Source organism: Coregonus clupeaformis, unplaced genomic scaffold (genome assembly GCF_020615455.1).
Source record: "Coregonus clupeaformis isolate EN_2021a unplaced genomic scaffold, ASM2061545v1 scaf0507, whole genome shotgun sequence".
Lineage (NCBI taxonomy): Eukaryota > Metazoa > Chordata > Actinopteri > Salmoniformes > Salmonidae > Coregonus > Coregonus clupeaformis.
Window position 1 is genome coordinate 176,390 of NW_025533962.1, and position 9,138 is coordinate 185,527.

The following is a 9,138-nucleotide window of genomic DNA, read 5'->3' on the forward strand; positions in this document are numbered from 1 at the left end:
ATTCAACATCAAATGAATTCTAATATGGGAGTCACAGGGTGCAATTTGAACTTTAATGGCATTTTGCAAGACTTGAGTTAAAGAATTAACAAGCACGCATTATCATCTCTGAGTACCAGAGATGTTCCAAGAATAATTTCTGACAAAAATTGTTTGATTGTTTTACAAACATATATATAGAATATTAATAATGTTGCTTTAGCTGAATATTTATTTTAACCAACTCGGCCAGACTAATCATGCATTTAAGTTATGTTTTTGATATTGCTGATGAGGCTTCTGTGTAACAAAAACGACATGAGAAAGGCATCATTCAAGCATTAAAGAAACGCGACAATACTTTAAAATGTCACAGTTCAGGCTAATTACAATAATCAATGAAAATGTAATTCTTTAAAATAAAAAAAAAGTGCAAAAGGCAGATATCCTTTTTGGGATAAATACAAATTCCAGTTCAAAACGAATTGACAAAGAGATCAGTCTACGCACTACGACAAATAAGCAATTCACAACTGATGGAGAAAGAGGTTCTTGAAAAGTGCAAATATCATAAATTGGCATAAGCTAGGGATACAGTTCAATCATTTCAGGATAAAAATCATGAATTTCATCAAATAACATTTTTCTACCAAAGACAATTAAATATGGGGATTAAACTCAAAGGATAAAATACAAATTCTAATATTGATACTCCGATAGAGCTTTAAAAGTCATCATCCTCATAGAAGCAGACATCTAGTACAGGGAAGGACACAATTGCATAAGACCTCTTGGCTGCATACCTTTTTCTTCCATCTCCTTGTGTGTAATTTTCAAAAAAGGTCCACAACAGATAGACCCAGCTACTACACTGCACTATACTAGCCCCTGTTAAGGTGAATACAATGTACAAGACTTGGGATATTAAGCAGAATGGGACCAGAACAGGGGTTAGATCAAGAAGGCAATTGAAATCAAAAGAGCCAAACAAAGTCAGTGGAAATATCAAAATATTAAAACACAGGGTATATTTAGCTGGGTTAATCTGTACTGTACGGACTTTCTGAAAAGAGAGATGAGTCAGCTGTTTTGGCTTTTAATGAAAGACGTCAGACTTTCGCAGCGGTACTTCCTCACCTCTTTTCAAGGTGGGTTTTTTGTCTTGGTCATTCAAGAAGAGGGTCGCAAATCCTCAGGGAATTTCACATTAAGGAGGAATGTTTGGTGCGACCACCTAGAGCAAAGGAAGTGGGAAAAAATTATGAAAACATTACTGCTGTAGAATTCGCAGACTACAGGGTAGCGGATTTAGAGAAAGACAAATTGGTAACAACAATATATAGTTTTATTTCTTAAGCAATAACTTAATTTATATGCATGTCAAGGTCTCTATGATAATATCTACTATACATATTAGTATGCTGTGACTGTGTATTAAGGTCTTAATTTACCTCTTAGTACAGGAAGAAGAAGCGTGTTCTGTGCGAGGCAGCCATGCTTTCAGACATGTTGCGCACTTTCAGGTAGTTCACGAATCCTCTGAAGAAAAGCAGGAGACCTGAGGAAGGGATTCCAAATCATTAGTAAAAAACACTTCACCACTATTCATCCAAGGTCCAGGATTCACATTACTGTGGGGAGATTAGTAGTACATTATTTCAGCCACCAGATGGCAGTGGTGAACAACATTCTAAGTGGATATATTAGTACAGTTTAATTCCTCAGCAATTGGCTAGTTGAAGAATGCAGCATTTGCTATACAGATCTGTAAACTTACCGAGGACCAGGAAAATCCACCAGAGCCAGTACTGCCCATTGAAGTATCCAGTAAAGTAGTCTGAGAACTGTGGGAAAGTGGAATTTACAGGAAATGGACATTCAACAACATTTCCTACCATCAGGACAATACTTTTGAATGACAATCAATTACTGTAAACACATACTGATTTTCACAATCACGATGGGAGAAATACTTGCTTGAGGTAGGATTAGGCCTCCTCAAACCTCAATTCCTAGAATGTTGGGTGTCCTAATTGAGACTATGGGCTGGTTTCCAGGACCAAAAATAAATAAACTACTAGCCTAGTTATTGCACAACATCTAGTGGAAGTAGCTGTGTGCACCAGACCAATGATGAAAGCCCGGAGTTAATAACTCCATGTCCCCCAGTATGTTGCTTCTTCATGTGGAAATTCTACAGGGCTTTGAATGATGCCCGGAGCACAGAGTGCACACTGTCCTCCTCCTCCTTACATCTAGGGCTAAAAAGCCTTAGCAAGCATCTGCTTCCTGCTGCACACGCCATGCCTGGGATATGCTGTGATGATACTTGAAATTCATTTCGTAAACATTCAACTCATTAACATGCTATAGCCAAGTGAAGCATTTTACATGTTTTTTTAACATTTAGCAGACGCTCTTATCCAGAACGACTTATAAGAGCAATTAGGGTTAAGTGCCTTGCTCAAGGGAACATTGGCTGATTTTTCACCTAGTCTGCTCGGGAATTCGAACCAGCGACCTTTCGGTTACTGGCCCAACGCTCTTAACCGCTAGGCTACCTGGCGCAATTACGAGCACAGCATTCAGTCTGGTTTAAGCAGGATAATGCTAGCCAGCTTGTTAATTTACAGTAAACCATTTGTAACATTGATGTTTGAAGTAGAAACTCTTTGTATGGGCTGCTTTTAAAGTTGTGGACTGTATGTCCCATATTGAAATCAACTCTGTACGTTATTTTAGATGCATTGATTAGGCCCCTTTAACCCAATACTGCACTTACCCTGACGATGAGAATCCACTTGATGAGAGAGAGGCCAAAGCCGCAGATGGCCCCGTATCGGCGGCGATGGTGTTGGTCAGGCAGAATGACAGGCAGAACCCAATCCAATTGAACAGGAAGGCCACTGTTTGGAGACAGAGGAAAGCATGTAGTTACAAGCACAGACCGACAGACAAACAGACACCTCTCTCAAGGTTGACTGACATTTCTGTTGAGGGAGTCACTGTTCAGTATATTACAAATTGGATGTCCTTCTATACATACTTAAAGACACATTCTGAGGCCATATGAATGCAGCCAGAGAACAGCTAAGCTGACTTCCTTTGACCTTTCCCACCATTCCTATTGGAGGAAGAGATCATGTTGTCTACAATGAGTGTGACTGTTGCCACCTTCTGGTGAATCCACAGAAAGCACCTTCAACTGCTTACTGACATTTTCATCCAAGCAAACCTTTGTTTGTTATGTTCCCCTGCTCAGACTGAAATGGGCCAGTCCGCTCAGTGAAAGAGGCTATTTGGGCTTGTCAACTCACTGAAGAACGGGGGGGGTTCGTGCACAAACAACATATCCACTCACTGAAAAAGGCCAGCATGAAAATGCCATCGCTTCCCCACCCTCAGCTGGTCGACGTCGCTGAAGTCATCCCTTGGAGGGAAGTCATCCTCCTGTTTAAGAGAAAGAGGACAGGAAAACAACTCATCCATCTCTTCTTCAGAAACATCGCAATAGCTCAGTCATCCCAATGAATAAGGAGACAGGACGCAGGGTTGGGCGGTATAGTACAGTTGCCTGTCGACATTTCCTTCTCTTTTGGAGTTGTTGAGAAAGCAGAAAAGTCCAATGGGCATTTGTACTAGACCTACATAAAATAGTAAATACTGTTGTAGCTATGACTTGGGAGAGTACAGCTATCAAAGTTGTTTTGGTCCTGAAATACGTTGTTACGCTGTGTAGTTAACAATAAAAGCATTGAGGTTTTTCTTACAGCATTCCAGCAGAATAATCCTGTTTCCATTGGTAAACATCCCATACTCAAACACATGTGTATTTGTGTGTATGTTTGTGTATCCTACCCCTGGTATCACCTCCACAGCAGAGAGTACCATGGCTGCAGCTTTGGCTTTCTCTGCCTCATCGTAGGTGGGAAGAGAGGTGGCCACGCTGTAGGGGGGCGGCACGGGGAAATCACTCGGGTAACAACCGCTCTCTACCGGGGGACCACAGGGAAGAGAACAACAGGGCAAATTAACACAGTCCACAAGGTGAAGACGGAGTTCGGAAATCAATTCAATCAAATAAGGAAATCACATCGGCTGAATTCCAGGAGGCGTGTGAACTATCGGCCTATACTTAGGGCAACTGACTGGTTCCAGCGTGTTTGAAAGAGCTATAGATGCTGAGAGAGAATGAGATGGAGAAAGGGGCAGACAGGCAGAGAGTGAGACACAGAAAAAGGCTGAAGCAAAGACATTATTGCTAAACGGAAGAGTAGAATGAGGATAACAGATCCAAACAGACACTATATGGAGTCTTTGGTTCTGTACCAGGGATGGCAGCGGTGGCGCCCAGGGCGATGCTGGCATAGGGGAGGCGGTGGGGCTCTGCGTCCCCTCCAGGGCTACTGGGATTGGGCAGGCCTGGGCCGAGGTGCACGGCTGCTGGGCGCTGGTGGAGGGCTCACAGGAGTCGTCTTCATCATTCTCAAACTGAGAGAGAAAGGGGGGTAAAGAAGGAGTTAAATGTCACTTCAATAAAACCCACGTCACAAGTTCACAACACAGAATGTCAAAGGTGAGGAAGGAGAGGGAAACCCTGTAAACTGAGACGATTGGAGAGATATGGTCATGGCACGGATCATCCCTTAGAATGGTCCAACTCTGAAAGATCATCTGGTGTTTCGTAATAAACTACATAGGCAACATTTGATTCCAGCGCTAAGGGTACTGAAGACATCCAAAACAACATGTGATCTAGGCTAATTGCCAGCATAGCATCCAGTTGGAAGAAGACAACATGGTCATGGGAAACAGAAGGGTGACGGTAATGTTATAGAGGACACATCACAGCCTTATATCTGGCCAATGACAGATGATGTAGCCTAAGCTGATGCATTACCTAGGCCTTGATCAGTGTGGCAGCAGTGCCAAATGTTGCTTTAGTCTTGCAGCTCACTTGAGGCAGTGGCTTTTGCATAGGTCAACAGACCAGGGTTTAACTTGTGGCTTCGCTGTAGATGAAGTTTGGCATCATGTCCAGCAGCACTCTATGAACTGCGGGGTCAATGTGCAAAGCCAGGAGAATGAATGAGTGTGATGCTATCCGGTGTCAGGGACACCAGTTATGTAAGCTCTAAACAACTGCATAATTGGCCAGGGGTGAATTAGTTATTTCACCATCAGCACACCAAGGCCTAAACAAGAACTCCTTAGGTCATCTCAGAATAATACTCACAACTAAAAAACAACAGGCCTATTTTCCTCTGATACGCCTAGTATATATGTTGGCTACAAGTACAAATAGTTAGGTTAGGCCTACATGTCCCCTGTAGCTCAGTTGGTAGAGCATGGCACTTGCAACGCCAGGGTTGTGGGTTCGTTTCCCACGGGGGGCAAGTATGAAAAATGTATGCACTCACTAACTGTAAGTCGCTCTGGATAAGAGTGTCTGCTAAATGACTAAAATGTAATGTTTAAAGACCTGTTCAGAATGAGCGTACACAAATAACAAGGATGGTTGGGGAGTTTACATTATAAAACAGCCTGTATGATGCATCTAAATACAGGTTAACCTCAAAACTGAAAACCTAACAAAGAGATGACACATTGAGGCAAAACCACAGTTGCCTAGCGACTGATGGAAGTGCAGAGGCAGGATCAAAATAGCATGGCTGTGGCTGAAAAAGCTCTGCACATCAAGATGCTAAAAAGGAGAGGCATACCATGGTATGTCTGATGTTAGCAAGCATTCCTGCATAGTGCAGCAGTGAGCATTTGGACTTTTAAGGCCAGTAGGCTAGGGTCTCCTGTAGCTCAGTTGGTAGAGCATGGCGCTTGCAACGCCAGGGTTGTGGGTTCGTTTCCCATGGGGACCAGTATGAAAATGTATGCACTCACTAACTGTAAGTCGCTCTGGATAAGAGCGTCTGCTAAATGACTAAAATGTAATTATTCAAAGGCTTACCACAACTGCCTAACTCACTTGTCCCATATCAAACCAATCAGTCTATGGAAGTAATTATTGATAACCTAAATACACATGGCATGACACCGACTATGACTGTTAAAGTTTTCTGCTTTCGAGAGCCACGGGCCGATACAGGACTAAACCAGAAGTGACCCTAGCCTTGGATACACACACAGCATTCACATTGACAACTAGACAGCCAAGCAGTCGCGAACCTCCAGCAGCATAGCTAAAGCTTGTGCTCAAGGCCTAGTGTAGAAGAAACAGAGCGTCACAAGCGCAACCCAAACCACAAAAACTAATATTTACACACATGTAAGAGGCATTTTTCCCTTGGCACAAAAAGTGGATTCAATATCTTTCTGAATATTTCCTCGTTATCAGAGTTCCACCTGCAACCGGAAAAAGGTGTTTGTAAGACACCGGTGCCTACCAAATCGAGAATTAAGGAAGTATCGCCGAGTAAAGGTAGGTTGAACAATGTTCCCCTATCCATTACCCATCCTACTCTAGAACCCCAGTGTTTCCTCTATATTCATTTAGAAGCAATGGGCACGCCACTGCTAAATGACGACCTCGACTCCAATTTGTTAATTTTTTATAATATATACTGAAGAAAAAGATCAAACACAACATGCAACAATTTCATTGATTTTACTGAGTTACAGTTCACATGAAGAAATCAGTCATTTGAAATAAATTAATTAGGCCTTCATCTATGGATTCATACACGTGGTCTGCGGTTGGGAGGCCGGTTGGACGTACTGCCAAATTGTCTAAAACGACGGAGGCGGCTTTTGGTAAAACGACGGAGGCGTGCTTCTACACCTGCATTACTAGCTGTTTGGGGTTTTAGGCTGGGTTTCTGTACAGCACTTCGAGATATCAGCTGATGTATGAAGGGCTATATAAAATAAAATTGATTGATGGTTGATTGATTGATTGATTGGTAAAGATATGAACATTCAATTCTCTGGCAACAGCTCTTGTGGACATTCCTGCAGTCAGCATGCCAATTGCACACTCCCTCAAAACTTGAGACATCTGTGGCATTGTGTTGTGTGACAAAACTGCAGATTTTAGAGTGGCCTTTTATTGTCCCCAGCACAAGGTGCAGCATGTAATAATCATGCTGTTTAATCAGCTTCTTGATATGTCACACCTGTCAAGTGCATGGATTATCTTGGCAAAGGAGAAATGCTCACTAACAGGGATGTAAACAAATGTGTGCATATGGAAAATGTCTGGGATCTTTTATTTCAGCTCATGAAACATGGGACCAACACTTTACATGGTGCGTTTATAATTTTGTTCAATATGTTTATATTTATTTGTTGTAAGTTGTATTTTTATATTTATTTTTAGTAATTTGTATTATTTAGCTGAAAATAATTCTGGGGATGTTAAAACGTTTTCAGTGTAAACTTAAATGACTAAAACCAGAAATTAATGTATGTAGAAAACATAATGGAGCTATATATTTTTAAATAAGATCATCTTTGAGAACTAACCACCAAAATAAAACCTAGACAGGGGGAATAAAAATAAAATGTAATGGCATGTTATAATGTTTGAGTCCCTCAGATAGCACAAGAACACGGAATAAGCCATGGCAAAATGTGTAGAATTGCAGAAAATGTACTTTAAAACTGCATATTTTCTATCAGCCCCATGGCAAATTGTGTAGAATTGCAAGAAATTAGTTTAAAACAGCAACATTTTGTCTCTGCCGCCAAGAGAAGGCCCTCTAAAGTGTTCAGTCCCAAACCCCACCTTTGGCCACGCCCCCCCCGCGCTGAAATAAATCCGAACAGAAACACTGAATCCTGTACAGAAGAGCGATCTGTCTAGAGCTAATAACTACCTAGCAAACTGGATTGCAGTGTTGAACAATAACCTGACCTTTGAGGCTGGGATAGCTAACCATCTTGTTTTTTGTGACCATTTATGTAGCTAGGAATGACATCTTTTTTGGGGAAACAAGTATATTGTTCTCATGGAAAGCCAATTCCTTGAACACTACAGAGATGTCATGGAACATTTTGTTTGTGGGCCCCTGTGACTCAGTTGGGCCACAAACTCTGTATGATGGGATTATTTATTATGCACGTGTTACAGGCCTACTGTGTGGCTTTTTGGGGGTCTAATTTGAGCACGTATAGTTAGCCACAAATGGTTGCATATAATTGAAATCTAGTCTGGGTTAGTTTACCTGACTCTGGCTGACATACAACTAACTAACGTTCGCTAGATAGCTAGCTAGCCAATTTAGTTATCCGTTCAAAAAACCAATACATGCTGAGTTAAATGTTAAAGTGCTGTCATTTGGATGATTAACACAACTCAAATTTAATTGGAACTTGCTAGCTAACGTTTACCTAGATTAGCTAACTATTGTATTGTTGATCTGCTTCTGAATAATGCGGAAGTGACAGGCACGAGGAACATCAGTTTGATTACAAGCCGTCAATTTAAACATTTCTAGTCTAGTTTGACACCAAGTACTGTTATAAATAGGTTGTTTGTTTATATTAGTTGGAGTTCGCAAACAGATGGCAATGTCGATTGTTTTGGCTCACCACTTGGTATCGGCTTGCTGCCTGGTCCATCTTGACGTTAGACTCAGCTGGCGGAGCTAGCCAGCAAGCGAAAATGTCGATAATCTTGTATTTAGCTATTTCGTAATTTAAGGTAACTTTTTAATGAACAGCATTCAGGATAAGTAGATTAAATATACACGCTGGGACGTACAAGAAACCGTCCATTTATGCTTCAACTGAAGCAAAACTCCTTCTGATAGGAAACGTCGAGTGAGTGGAAACACAGAGGGCTCTTTGACTTGTGACGCAATGCCTCCGAATTCCAAATCTACTCCTATCCACTACACGTCCTTCATCCCTGTAGATCTGAAAGATATTGGATAAATCTAAACAATAAGGTGAAAATATAAGCTATCGTCTTATTCTTAATACCTATCAAATCTCATAAGATTTGACGTTAGACAAGACAGTGTATAGGCTAGGAAATAGGTGCTAGTGGTCGAATTGGAATTGGGTATTCAACTCTACCGGAGACTACACAATATTTGACCACTAGGTGGTGCAAAAACTCAATAGTTATTCAGAGTAGACAGAGACGGACGGTCAGAAGCCCACAGTACACACACACTTTGTTCGCTATAATCCCACCGT

General features: G+C 41.5%; 1 pseudogene; it reads right to left on the reverse strand.

The window, feature by feature from the left end:
• Nucleotides 1–1,061: 1,061 nt before the first annotated feature.
• Nucleotides 1,062–8,806, reverse strand: LOC123484958 (annotated as a pseudogene).
• Between the last annotated feature and the right edge of the window lie 332 nt (nt 8,807–9,138).